We start from the raw sequence: 14,924 nt of genomic DNA, 5'->3' as shown, positions 1-14,924 counted from the left end.
AGTTCCAAGTCCCTTTTTAAAGTTTAAACTCAGCATATGTTTTTCAAAAGCAAAAGTTTTCTTCAAGATCAAATACTGGTTAAATACAATAATAATAATATACATTATAAGACAGCACGTAAACAGTAGTTTCAGTGGCAGACAGTTATGTCTGTACCACGAACATTGTTAATCCACCACAATTCGTATGCTCGTCAACAAACATCCAGGCATTAAGGCAGATTTTAGGCTTTATGCATACTGGAATTGTACACGATGTAATTAAACGCGCTCTTATGCTCACAGCTACGTCTGTTAGTAATCTAGATAATACATGCTTGTGATTTATTATTCGTTATTTTGTTGGACATATCTAGGACATGAATGTGGGGGAAGCAAGAGAAGTGTGTCAGGATCGAAGCAAATGGAATTCCATAGTCTCAGCTTACCCCGGTGGGGAATAGGCGTGAGTTTATGTATGTATGTATCTAGGAGATCTTTTTTTTGACGTGACTTATTGTAGACAACCTCCGTGGTCTAGTGGTTAGAACGTTAGGCTCACGATCTGGAGGTCCGGGTTCGATTCCCGATGGGGACATTGTCGAAATCACTTTGTGAGACTGTCCTTTGTTTGGTAAGGACTTTTCAGGCTTAAATCACCTGATTGTCCGAAAAAGTAAGATGATTCCGTGTTTCGGAAGGCACGTTAAGCTGTTGGTCCCGGCTATTAGCCGTAAAAACACCTCCACCAACCCGCATTGGAGCAGCGTGGTGGAGTATGCTCCATACCACCTCCGGTTGATTGAGGGGAGGCCTGTGCCCAGCAGTGGGACGAATATAGACTGTCTATGTTTATGTTTTTTAATGCAGATTTGCCGCATATAGCATTAACTACTTGGCCGGAAACTAGGAGATCAAATCCAGGATGTTTTATAGAAAATCCAGGACAAAAGTACTTAATCTAAGCTGAGCATGAAGATTTTGATTCTCATCAAAGTCAAAAAGAATGGAGGAAGCGAAAATGGTGTGTCGGAATCGTAGTAAGTGGAATTCCGTGGCCTACCCCAATCGGAAATAAGCGTGACCTTATGTATACATTGTGTTGTTTGACTGTAATAGTACTTATGTAAGTTTGTACAGTGATTAGAACTAGGCTGGATTAGTCGATATCGGATATAATCTGGTAATGGTGCTAATTCCTGTAAATACCATCTAATTTTATTTTAAGTTATATCTGTCATTTTCTTATCCGCCGAAAAGGAAAGGGACGGGTAATCGACAAGCATAAAATTTATGGAACACACGTCAATTTTATGCACAAATCTAAACCAACCGTCTAAGAATTTTTCATCCGTCAATAACCCGACACAGTTAAGTAGACAGCACGTCAAACGGATTGCATACCAGCGACGTACCTTTTTGATTCGCCCGGGTTATTTATTCATTTACTCATTCTTCCTAAAATTAAAAGCTGTGAATCATCCGTCCCTTTCCTTTTCGACGGATATGAAAATGACGGATATAACTTAAAATAAAATTAGGCGGTGTTTGCAGGAATCGAGGCCAATATCATAATACTCCAATGTCAAATGCGACTGCATTTTTTTTCTTTCAACTTGACATTGTGGTTGTGCATGTGACAGCTTACGGTTTTAGTTGTATTTGTATATTTACCTTTTATATTCTTCTCAAACTATCGAACTCTCCTTTCTTCCACGTAAATCCTGTTTGGCTTGTGTTGCCAATGTACAAAACTTATAACTTATCAAAGTTATGTCATGTATGAAGTTTGCAGTTCAAGAGTGGAACGAAACTGATATGTCTCGGGAAATGCCCGCCTGAAGTTATTTGGGAACTCCTGGCTGTAATAGGCCCCAGGAACTCCCGGTTTTATTTACCCAGGGATCTCAAGGGTTCATTAAACCCGGGAATTCCGTGAACCAGGAACTGTTGGAACTACCTCACTAGTTTGTTTGTCTAGTCGATAATTGAGACGGAGGTGTTAATTGGATTATCGATTTCTTTGATTTATGGATATGGTAAGTTATAGTGACATCTGTGAGTTATGTTTAGATTTAGATGTCGGCCGTTGAACTATCTACCTGTTTTTGCAATATTTGCAGTAGCTAGTAGGCAATAATAGTTCACCAACAAAAGAAAGTGAACGATTAGGTACCAACAGTGCGTCTTTGGTGTTATGTGAATGTAAACACATGCTTGAATTTAGAAATGGACTGTAATTATTTTAAATTAACATAAGGAAAACAAAACAACACCCCATCGCCATGATATTAAAAAGGTAGAAAAAGAAACGCGGTGTTGCCATAATACTAAACATAAATTTTAGTGTGTACTACAAACCAAAGAAAGGGAACCAAAGAAGGGAAAGGGTTACAAATGAGGAAGTGCTAGTAAGAGTAAGGGAAAAAAGACAAATACTAAGAATTATTGAGGACAGAAGAGGCAAGATGACGAATTTATTAAAAACATCATAGTAGGAAAGCTAGAAGGAAAGAGAGGAAGGGGAAGACCAAGAAGAGCTTACATGGAACAGATCAAAGAAAAGGTTAACGTCGTGTCTTATAGGGAAGTCAAAGAATTGGCCTTTGATAGACTGGAATGGAAAATGCTACACCGACAAGAGTGTGGCTCTTAAATTGATGATGACTACAAACCAATGAGGGTATACTTTGAAACCCGAAGCGCAGCCGAAAGCCTTTAATACACACATGATTATAATTTACCATATACATATACATCTTAGGGTGTTCCTTCATCTGCGAGCATGAGATTCCGAGCATGACATTGTACAAGCGAATGCTGCGTACAAAGTTGCGCAGTAACGCTCGGTTCTCGACTGGGTGTAATGCTCGCTTTTGTAACATTTGATTTCTTTTGTAAGTTTTCACTCGCAGGTGAAGGAGCAGCCTCAAAATTCAAGTTATTGCAAGTTTTTTTAATGGTCAGTTATCTAGGCAAACTTGTTATCTTCTATATATCAGTATTCGGAACAATTTCAGAGAAATATACCTATTTTCCTGTTTCATATTTTTTAGAGCGTGATTTTTGCGTAGTTGAGTTTTAGTTTTTAAACTTAGTTATATATTTTTTTCAAATTGTTCTTTTTTATACTCTGATCCTATCTGCTTAAAGAATTGGTAATAGAGCTCTTTTTACATAACATTTGCGCATTTTTAATGCGGGAACATTTTCATACGTAACAATATATCCCCTTCACCATAGCATTTCTTGCAAACACAACTTAGCAGCAAAAAATAATTCTTCGAGAAGAAAAAGTACAAAAATTGTCATCCGTCCCAGAGAGTTTCTTTCTAGTTGAGATTACATCGAGAGATTTGAGATGGCAGTCAGCTGCGATTGAGGGCTGATCGATTGGACGGGAGATTTCAAGGCTTGTCCGAGAGGCCAGTTTTGCCTGACCCTTACTGGATTCCTTCAGTTCTTGAGTCGAATTTGTTTTTTCATCATCAGTAATAAGTACATAAACTCACGCCTGTTTCCCACCGGGATAATTTGCAATTTGCTAGGATTCTGACACACTTCTCTTGCTTCCTCCACATTGGTATATAACGTTTATGTTTATGAAGATAGTTATGGTATTGGGCTGGTTTTCCCTTCGCAGTTTGCAATGTCAGACTGGCAGTCGCTTCTGTAAAAAAACGGACCTGTCAAATCTTCAGGTTAGGTAAGCGGACTTACTCTTGACTTACTTACTTACTTACTCTTACTTGAAGATAGGTTCGAGAACGATACGATATGGGGGGTAAATAGAGACGTGTTATATTTATTTATTCGTTCCCATACTCCAGCTTAAAACTACATTTAATATAATACACATAAAGTCACGCCTATTTACCACCGGGGTAGGCAGGTAATACCCCGACTAATGTAACAAGTTGAGTCAAAAGAAATCTTGCCTGAAAAATAATCCAATTTTTCTTAGTACTATAATACCTATATTTGATGCTATAATACAAAAGCCGCACATTATAATGGAACTTTCGTGTTAATAATCTTAATTGAAAGCAGACTGTTGGAAGCATCCAATTAAATTATTTTTAAGCAATTTAGAGAGTTAATTATTTTTAGCTTATTTTGACTGGTAGAAAAGCTTAATTAAAAATATGATTTTTGACGTTAAGTAATTACTTACTCGCAAATAATAAAATAACTTTTAGTGCATCGGTAAATTTTGCTTGTTAACGAGTTAATACAATGCCTACCTACCTACCTAAGAACGAAAAAAAAAGAGCAGCCATGAAAACTAGCGTAATTTATTTACCTATTACTTAGTCAATAAGACGATTTGAAACCCCCTCCTGAACCAAAGGAACGCGATCCATGCGGAAATATCCTCAAGCATTCAAACAAAACTGTAGCGAAAATCACTTTTGAAACAGAATTTAATGAATATTTCTTGGTTGCTTTCTTTTTCTTTGAAGCCTTGGAACATTTGTTCGAGCCTTTGTCCACTGAAGCCGAATAATTCAATTGTACAAATTTGAAATGACAGCACCTAAAAATTGTTGACGATTACGATTTTTCTCGCTGTCACGAGGAAATATTTTTTTTTGCAAGGATCCCGTCACTTCCAGGGATAAAAATGCGGCTGCAAATGAGAGGGTAGAATAAAATGGCACTCAATCAATTTACTTACGTTTTGGGGTTTTGAATTCGAATCAATTAACTTTAGGTTTGGCAGTATCAATTGATGCGCATTTTATGTGTTACGGTTTTATTTGATAGTCTAGATTACCTATTCAGTTTTCTTTTCGTTAAAATAATATTCCTAGCGCTGGAAAAAATAGTATCTTAGCAATAAGGCTGCTTTTGTTGGCGTAGGCTGCGTCCAATTATTCTTTTGTAATATATGGTTTAGCCCGTTCGCGCGTTATATCAAGGTCGGACATTATGATATTATTCACTACATAGCCGTAGCCTAAATTGGAAGACGCTTATTTACTAGATATTTATCGTTTTAGTTGTATCTTGAGAAATAAAAAATACCTATTTTTTTTTTTCTCTGTAAAACAGATAACAGATTCTAACCGTGGCATAATTAAGGGCATTGAAAAGGTTGTCCTTGAACATTGCTCGTAATTAAGATTTCTGTCTCATTGTCATAATAATGATAATAATATTCTTTGTAATTTTGTGAAAAAACGGCACACTTTTCCGTGATTCAGTGGACACAATGACTTTCGTTCAATTCTTTTTTTTTGACGTACTTACCTAACTTATTGTAGCGACTTATTTGCTACAAATGACATTAACTACTTGGCCAGTTTCCTTCAATTCTTCATCTTCTATTTGTTTAGAATTCCGGCACTGAATGCATAAAGTACAACATTCAGGTAACTTATAAACTACTACAAAGTTTATACCTCTATAATCGTCCAAACCTATCCGTGGCAAAATTAACGGAACTTCATAATACGGGCTTTGTCCACTACTTAATGAGATGAATAAGAGTTTAATGAAACACACTTATAAACACATTTCTGCTACGGGTCTTTATAACTTTATTTTTGTAGTTTATTATTTTTTTGATAAATTCGCCAATTAACGTCCCCACTGCTGGGGCACGGGCCTTCCCTATGGATGGATAGGGAGATCGGGCTTTAAACCACCACGCGGGCCCAGTGCGGATTGGTGGTTATTAACGACTGCTAATGCAGCCGGGACCAACGGCTTAACGTGCCTTCCGAAGCACGGAGGAGCTCGAGATGAAAACTTTTTTTTGTGGTCACCCATCCTATGACCGGCCTTTGCGAAAGTTGCTTAACTTCAACAATCGCAGACCGAGCGCGTTTACCGCTGCGCCACCGAGTTCCTCAATTCGCCATAATAAAACATAATCTGTGAAAATCTCAAATGGCTACCTATACTTATAGGCTTATTAAAATAGCATAGAATAAGGAATAATACTACGTATAGAACGGCAACTCGCTAGCTGAGCTAGGTTTACCTCAGTCCCCCTTGGTCTTACTTTTTCTTCAATCGTATGTGCATCAGACGTCACACACGAAGAAGCGCGTGTGTGATAACTTCAATGTGTAGTATCTGTGTAAAACGAGGTGTTTTCTATGAAGTGTCCGGGGTGTGGTAATAGAGTGCCGTTACGGTATCCTAAAAATCAACAAAATTCTATTCAGCGCAATGTCGTCCCGAGTTTCGGCAGGCTGACACTTAATTAATCAATTATTTTAAGTCATTAGTTGATTTGTTTTCATAGCTAACAGGGAAGAAAATAGGTCCTGCCTGCTCGATAATTACTATATTAATTGTGTGCCTTAATCTTGTAAGACGATCGGTAAAGTCACAGCTAATCGAGTCGTTTTTTAGTTTAATAGGTAGCTAAGCTCATAATAATAATGTATAATCTAAACATGAATACATACATGAAAACATTGTTTAGGTGCGGATTAATACAGTGAGAGTTTAAAGTTCTTCCAACTGAACTACCACGGCTCACAAGTACAATAGGCTAGTTTCCAACTAGTCAAATCAGTTACTTTATACTAAACGTCTTTTTTTGACGTGACTTATTGTAGATTTGCCGCGGATGGCATTTAACTACTTCGCCGGACAAATAGGGAGCGGCGAGGGCTCTCACCCGGTACAAAATTTAAGACAACAGGCTTGAGGGTGCCCAGTTGGGTGCGAACCTCGGCTCAGGGCGTCGTCTGAGAGGCAGAATATTTGAAAGAATTACCCTAGTGGCGCTATTGACCCTAGTGGGTCGATAGTGATAAGTGCTGATTGAGGGTTTTACTAAACATCAAAGCACGGAATTACTATTGAATTTGTATGAAAAAGCAACCTGTGACGTCATAGACAAACGTGACGAAATGTCGCACTCTTTGTTACATTTTTCTTTATTAAAATTCATAAATAAGTTAATTAAATGGAAATAAAAACGTTTGTTGTCACCTTTAGATTTGTCTTTAATCAGTAATCAGAATTTCAGAATTTATCTTTGACCTAGAAAACTACCCAATTATCAGGTTCACCCTCCTTAAATTTCTTTTTCCGAAGAAGATAAGATTGTTGACGAATTTTTGTACAAAAATTATTCCGCTGTACTTATTTTCAATGTTCGGATATACCTATTTCAGAAGCGCTAACTCAAAATGCTTCGTTATAATATTACCGTACTTTTTCGGCGAGGAGTGAAGATAAGGTCACTGTAGGGACGGACCTTGGTATCGTTGAGTCAAATTCGGTGTATTCCCAGATCGAGGCATTTGTTGAATATTTTAAAAATGGTTCGTGAAGCGAGCGCGAACGTGTAAAAATAATGTACTGCGGAAAGTCTCCCTGGTTTCGCGTTAATAAGCTTTTTGTAGATAAATATCCATCTTTAATAGTCGGGTAAACAGTTGACAATCTTTGAAATACATTGTGTGTCATCTATTTTCGTGGTAATAAATATTTGTGTTTATAAATAAATTCATATTTCGGTAACATGAACGTGTTCGGTCTAACTGTTCAGAATCGTAACAAATGTAGAGTTTCTTGAAAAGTATAAGTACCTATATTGATTGTTTTATTTTCTTCTATCATCCAGTTAACACTTCTTCTATCGTATGAATTGTGAGGGGGATTACCAACCCCATCAATCCTGGTGTCAGGGTTACTAATGAGCCGCCAAAAGCCCCTGACATGACTTATGTAAGGACTACGTACTTACATTAGTAATTAATAGCCAGCGCCAACGGCTTAACGTGCCTTCCGAAGCACGGATCATCTTACTTTTGAACAATCAGGTGATCAGTTGACACTTAGGTATAGGTACGTATACGAGTACAAAGAAAGTCTACAATACCTGAGGTCAACAAAAACCTGCACTGATAAATTAACAATTCGACTCTCTTTACCCACTACGAAAACTGTAGTACGTAGAAATTGTGTGACTTGTGTCATAAATTCCCCACAAATGCCATTCAAAATGTGAAAGGCAAGAGAATAATTTGTTAAAATTAAATTTGTTATATAAAAACGAGGGAAGCTCAGCCCATTCATTGTACATTTTCAGCCGGCGTCCGGAAGTGGCGGCTACATTAGTTATTTAGACTCTGGCAGTCGAGACGACTCGACAGACGTGCAACTCTATGAAACATTCAGCTAATTCCAAACTGTGGTACTATGGTTTTCTCGCCTCTTTCTCTTTCTTCATTTAAGAACTGCGCTCTTGTCGGTGGAGTAATAGCCTTCATTACTCCATAGATAGGGCGTGTAGAACGGTGGTTGCCCCAATCGCCTTCCGTTCCGGTCCGTAAAATGTCGGACTTATTGCTACGTTTTTCTAGATTAAAATTCATAAATAAGTTAAATAGAGAAAAGAAAATCTGTCTTTATTTAGTAATCAGAATTTCATAATTTATTTTGAACCTAGTACACGACCCAATTATATCAATTCAGACATGATTTCAAACTCATAAATTTGAATTCAGTGGTTTAGAGCCCGAGCTGACACTGCGATCGAACCAGGGACACTGCGATGCATGTCACACATTCTCCGAACAGGGCTATCACGAATTAGTAAACCAAATCGATAAATTGTTTATAATCAACAGCCAAATAAGTTACGTGACACGAGCCTCCATTGAACACAACATCAAATGACTGCTGGGAATTGTACACCGTAGAACACATATATGATTCCTAGTTACACACAAACAAACCAATATTGCATAAATTAGCATAGGCTGGCAAATGGCTTAACTCAATGTAGCGTGTGTACCCGCCTGTCATACACCCAGCCACCAGACTAATCTTATATTTACACAGATATGGATTTGGGATAGTTTTATCGGGAGAATTAAGGCCTATTGTGCCCGTCTTCATTTTTGCTTGAATCTGTACTTTGTCATGTGTGCTCAATATATATATTACGACGACCTGTGTTTCGGAAGGCACATGAAGCCGTTGGTCCTGGTTACTACTTACTGATGTAAGTATGTACTTAGTCGTTACATGAGTCATGTCAAGGGCCTTTGGCGACTCAGTAGTAACCCTGATACGAGGGTTGATGAGGTTGGTAATCCACCTCACAACCTACATGATAGAAGAGAAGAATATAATTATAATATTTATTACACTCTTAATCACAGATCATATAATACTAACGTACTCTTAATATTTATTACTCATAACTATATTCCAATTGGGTTAGAGGTACACCCATCGCAAGATGAACTAAGTACCCAAACCTCACCGAGCTTTCTGTTAATATATTTAGTTAGTAAGTATATTTATTATTATTAGACTATTACGTTGGTCTAACAGAAAGCTCGATCAGGTGTGGGTTTCATTAAACAGAACGACCAGTTCAATACAAGTATTGATTATATTTCAATAAGATAACATTTTACAATCGTCTCAATGCGTGGTAAAAATTAGATCTGTCAAAGTACGTAAGCTAGATGTTGTAACGTTTATTAGCATAGTAGTAATGTATCAGTCTATATTAGGTAGATCGATTCTTTTCTAACAGTAGTTCATATCTCGGGATGTAGTAGTGAGCATATGTTGTGACAGACCATCTTTTTTTGATGGTGTGACGACCTCAATGCTCATCGGAGTGATTAGCCGGAGATCGCGCAAAGTCGAAAGGTGTGGAATAATCAAGGGGAGGCCTTTGCCCAGCAGTGAGATTGAATAGGCTAAATAAGGTAAGATAAGAAGTGACAGACAAGATTACTTATGGCTTTCCCATTACGGTTTACAGGCATAAGTTTATGTGTAATAAACGTTTTAACCTGTCCTGGATGCCTCCCTGTGCATACCAGCTCGAACACTAGGTAAACATCGGGGCGGTAAGTGGTTGACCTGCTTAGGAATTCCCTTAGCCCGCGGCTGCAAACATGATAACCCGCCCTAACCTACTGCACACTAACTAGCTGTTTACTAAGGGATAAATTTGCTGTGGATATACCACTATTCCGCACTAAACGTTTTGCCTCTTCCTTTTTGATGCGAACAGCAAAGGACTGAAACTTCCTGCCGTCGTTTGTTTTTCCAACTCGTTATAATCTGGGAGTCTTCAAGGCTAGATAAGATGCTAGGTAAGCGTGATCCCTAGACCACATCGTCACTTACCACCAGGTGAGATAGCTCCTTAAACAAAATGTATGCCGTTGTATGTGTAAAGGTTAAGAGGATCCTGAATAACTTCCCGCTGGTGGCGCAGCTATAGAGTCCTCGAAGAGGCTTTATCTTCTGATGACTTATGATTCTAGTCTTGTGAAGTACAATGAAGATGACGAGCCTTAGTAGTATCTACCTCATCAGTGAAATTCCATTTTGTTCTCTATATAGCATACAAACAAACAAAGGGATAACTAATTAAGCTACATTTAAACATATAACATGCTTATGTTAATAAGCTCACCCTATAATCTAATTAGGGTAAGCAGAGGTCCATCCATCGCATGATGAACTTAGTACCCAATCCTACCGAGCTTTCTGTTAGATCTGCATGATGTCTGGTGAGTCGTCGGCAATGGTCGAGACAACTTTGTTAGTGAAAACTGCACTTAAGATAATTCACATCAACATTCAAGCTATTCTATATAATCAAGAATCTCGAGCGACTAGGATCGATCCGTACTTTCAATCTCTCTCTCTATTTAAGAGCTGCGCTCTTGTCGGTGGAGTAATCGCCATTCCTCTCTTCTTCCCGCCAAAACCTTCACCTCCCGATACGACACGACCTGCACCTTCTCTTTTATTTGTTTCATAAATGTTATCCTAGGTCTACCCCTTCCTCTCTTTTTCGTACTTTCAATACGTATTCAAAATTTATATACGTATATCTCGTACAAATTACATTCAAAGACTAACACTGAATAGTTGTATAGGACAAACCTACAAACAAACTAATAAGAAGTAAAACTAGGGTGACAGTTTGGTAACTTTATACGGCGGAGCTTGGAACTGCTATGTAGACTAACTCGATAGACGAACAACATACAAACAACATTTCATGAACATTTATACTGTTGCTAAATGATTTAAAAATGTTTGTATGTTTTGTTTGTGTGCAGTGAAGATTTGATTTGATTTGACGAACATGTTCAGCCTGACTGTTGATATTTGATAAATAAATAGGTGTGTACCTAGTTGAGTCTCTGTTATAACTATTTTCTTTTAGTTCAGTACAATAAAGTATATTTGAATTTGAATAGGTGATCACTCGTGCACGCCACGACATAGGGAAACAAGAAATATAATTATGGCTATTGGCTTTTTTGTTAAAACACATTTGCGCACAAATATACTTGTGATTAAGATGCATCTGAAAAGTTACAATCCCTTACGCAAGTCCGAAATGAGCAGCTTATTATTTACATTATTTTGTTTTCCCCGAATCAACACATCGAAACCATCTAAAAAGGGGAATTGAAAACTGCAACTACCTTATACTTACGCTCGAAGTATCCGTTCACCTGATTGTCCAAAAGTAAAATGATCCGTGCTTCGGAAGGTTTGTTAAGCAGTTGGTCCCGGTTACTTACAAACGGATCCGGACTCGGAACCGGTTACTCGGTAACCGATTGATTCATCATCATCATCAGCAGCCGTACGACGCCCACTGCTGGGCATAGGCCTCCCCCAAACCGATTGATTACCGAGTTGTTACTACCCGCGCATACATTCGTATTGTACCTATATTACGTTTTCAACCTTAAATTTATTGTGTTAAGTGTTAATTTATACCTGTACTGCCTGACGTGAATTTGACACATCTTAAACCCATTATGGGTTTCAGTATCGTAATGTAAGAATTTTATAATATCTTTTGTAATGAATAAATAAATAAAAAAATAAATAACTTGAGTCATGTCAGGGGCCTATGGCGGCTCAATAATAACCCTGAAACCAGGGTTGATGGGGTTGGTAATCCATCTCACAACCTACATGATAGAATAAGTATCCATTATATACCAAGCACACATAAACGTAAGACCAGTAGGTACCAATGAAGACTACAGAGTTTGCTCCCGGCGTGAAGCAAACAATATCCAATAAGAACACAGTGGGGTAACGGTGGAGTAACTTTATAACGTGAAGTTGGAGGTGACGTGGCGTAGTTCGTACGTCTGTCCACAGAATGTTCCGAGAAGAATACTTGAAAATACTGTGAAAAATACTGTAATATTCTTTCAAGGATTGTTGGATACGAATTGAAGACGGAAAAAGAAGTTTTCCGTTTGTTTATCAGAAATATAAAACATGGCGTCACATGGAGGGGCAGGCAAAGATGTATAGATACACCTCCTCGCCAGCTACGTTTAAGGCCCATGTAATGGGGGACGAGCCTATTGCCATTAACCGGGCATAAATCCTAGAAACCTTGTGATATCAATTATCTATGATCGAATTTAGAGGCCGAGCGGGAATTTGACCCCATGACACTACATGTATGGTGAACCATGCGTTCTCCAAACAAGCCCATAAGAAATATTTATTTTAATACAAAGGAGCATAGTCACGGCACTGACGTAAGAACACAGACTTTTAAAGGTATTATTAGGGCCAATTAGTGGCTTTGTAGGGGCTTTTACCGTACCTAACTCTTAGTACTCGATCCCAATATTCCATTGATTTAGTACAAAATCCAATTAAATTCAATTTATTTTAAATATTATTACGGAATTCAATTACATTCGAATATATTATCAATTACAGGTCGTCAAAACTATAGAATGCCTGCTCGATAAGCCATTTTTTAAGTCTTATTTTAAATATAGTGCAATATTATATTAAATAGAGTTTAATATTGAAAAATAAATAGATGTCTCAATTTTTTGGTTATTTTGGGATTTTTTATGTTGTTGTACCTATTACTATTGTTTAATATGCGATGTAGTTTGGTATATCTAAACTTATATAAAGAACTACCTTAGTTATATATGTATAAAGTGTATTTAAAAGCAGGAGAAATAACAAAATTTCAGCATTATTATGCAAACGTGCGGAGCATAAAATTGAGCTTCTTATGTACGAGTAAATTCCGCCTAACATGACATTCATTGCGCGTTTCACGTGTCCTCAGTTCTGTGGGGGAACTTTACAACGACGATTATAACGCACGAGCATACACTGAATACATATTTCTTTTAAATGTAAAAATCTTGTATTTAATCTCATTTTATCATGCACTGCTTGAACACGTGTTTAATTTAAGGGAAACGATCAAGTAAGTTGCTCGTAAAATAAAATAATGCTCAATAAATATAAACCTAAATGAATGGCTACTTCTACTACTCCAGCCAGACAGCTAGGAGCGTGGTGATTTTCAGTATACATATAACGCTTGCGTATGGCATGAAGTATCTGGCCGGCCAAGTAGCTAATGCCATCTCTCTCTCTCTCTCTCTCTCCTTGGCTTTCTTCGTACTTCTCTTCCACTTCGCTCTATCAGACGTGTCGTAAGTTAATGCCATATACGGCAAATATACAATAGCATGGAAAATTCATGTAGCATCGAAAGAAAAAGTACTATAGTGAGGAACGGCCAAGGACGTCTGACGACAAACTATAAGTACTGGTAGACAAAGAAATCGACTTGCTGGGCGCTTGGGAATAGCTCAGTCTACAAAAACCATTATATGTGTTGCGGTATAGGTAGGTATTTTAAAAGCAAAGGTCTAGAATCATTTAGTGTAGATGCGAGTTATTTTCCCGAAAGATCGGCATCAAAACGTGAGTCTATTTTTTGGTGACCAATGTGTTTGAATATACATAGAAAGGTGGCAAACCTGGTTCAATTTAATACGCTTCCATACAAAAACATAAGACTAAAAATCATCACAATTCGAATTTTCTTTTCTATTGTATTTTTTAAATATTCCGCAGGTACTTATACATAATCCTACCGCGCCGAGCCAATCAATCATTCATAGCTACAGCTCCGCGCCGTTTGCCGGCCGCGCTTCGCACCAAATTGAGGCCCTAAATGTGGTATTCGAAACGGGTCCACAATTTGAACGCACACGTGTTTCCAAACGGGGCCACAATTTGATCGCACGTGGTATTCTGCACATGTTCGAATTCATGAATTCCAAGTGCGATTTGCAAATTACGCCCTGAATCATTCATGGAATCGATTACCTATGTTGGATGGCAAATGTTTTTTTTTCTGGTAATACCGGTGCAGGTTCAAAAAACATCATATTATTTTGTTAAATTGTCAAAGACAATAAGTACTTTTAAGTTCATATAACAAAACCTTATAATTTTAGAGTGAAGAGAAAAAGCAATGTTATTATAAATATTTAAGCTGTTCGACCGGGGCTAGTAGACCAAAACACCTCAACCAACCCGCACTGGAGCAGTGTGGACAGTATGCTCTATACCCCCGCCGGTTGATTGAGGAGAGGTCTGTGCCTAGCAGTGAGACGTATACAGGTCATTGATCTAATCTTCGCGCTACTCTCATAACCTACTTACTTTACATTTCCTAATAAACACGCAAAAGACAATTCCAATCGAAACCCAATTTCCAAACACAGCGCTCACGCTCAATAAACCCATTCAGCTATTGACTGTTCACAACAAACAACCCTCATAAAGCGTCAGAATCATAGCTGGGTTTGTCAATCGAAGGAAGTCGGAGGAAACAGTCGAGTGAAAGTCAATTAATTACTATCGAGAACAAACAGTACCGCATCGTTCCCTTGTCAGCAATTTGTCAGCCACATCATTGCGTTGGGTAATTAAACCAGCTGGCGCGTTCGACTGGGTTTATAGCCCCGCCATTCATGGATACGAAAACGGCGCGACGCCAGTTTTTGGAGGGGGGTTACAAGAGTTGTGGCCGGCTTAGATTTTGCAGGATTACCCTGTGAGAGAAGAAATCGATTGAGCTATTGCTTGGGAAAGCGAGGGTTGTGTAAGGGAAGCGTTCTGGGTAC

General features: G+C 38.1%; 2 protein-coding genes across 6 annotated transcripts in view; both read left to right on the top strand.

Moving 5' to 3' along the window:
* The window catches only part of LOC126374669 (potassium/sodium hyperpolarization-activated cyclic nucleotide-gated channel 2), a 317,872-nt gene that overhangs the window by 31,466 nt on the left and 271,482 nt on the right, over positions 1-14,924 (top strand). The window lies entirely within an intron of this gene.
* The window catches only part of LOC126374664 (GPI ethanolamine phosphate transferase 3), a 387,485-nt gene that overhangs the window by 150,285 nt on the left and 222,276 nt on the right, over positions 1-14,924 (top strand). The window lies entirely within an intron of this gene.

Source organism: Pectinophora gossypiella, chromosome 17 (assembly GCF_024362695.1).
Source record: "Pectinophora gossypiella chromosome 17, ilPecGoss1.1, whole genome shotgun sequence".
NCBI classification, from domain to species: Eukaryota; Metazoa; Arthropoda; class Insecta; order Lepidoptera; family Gelechiidae; genus Pectinophora; species Pectinophora gossypiella.
This window is presented reverse-complemented; position numbering and strand designations above follow the sequence as displayed.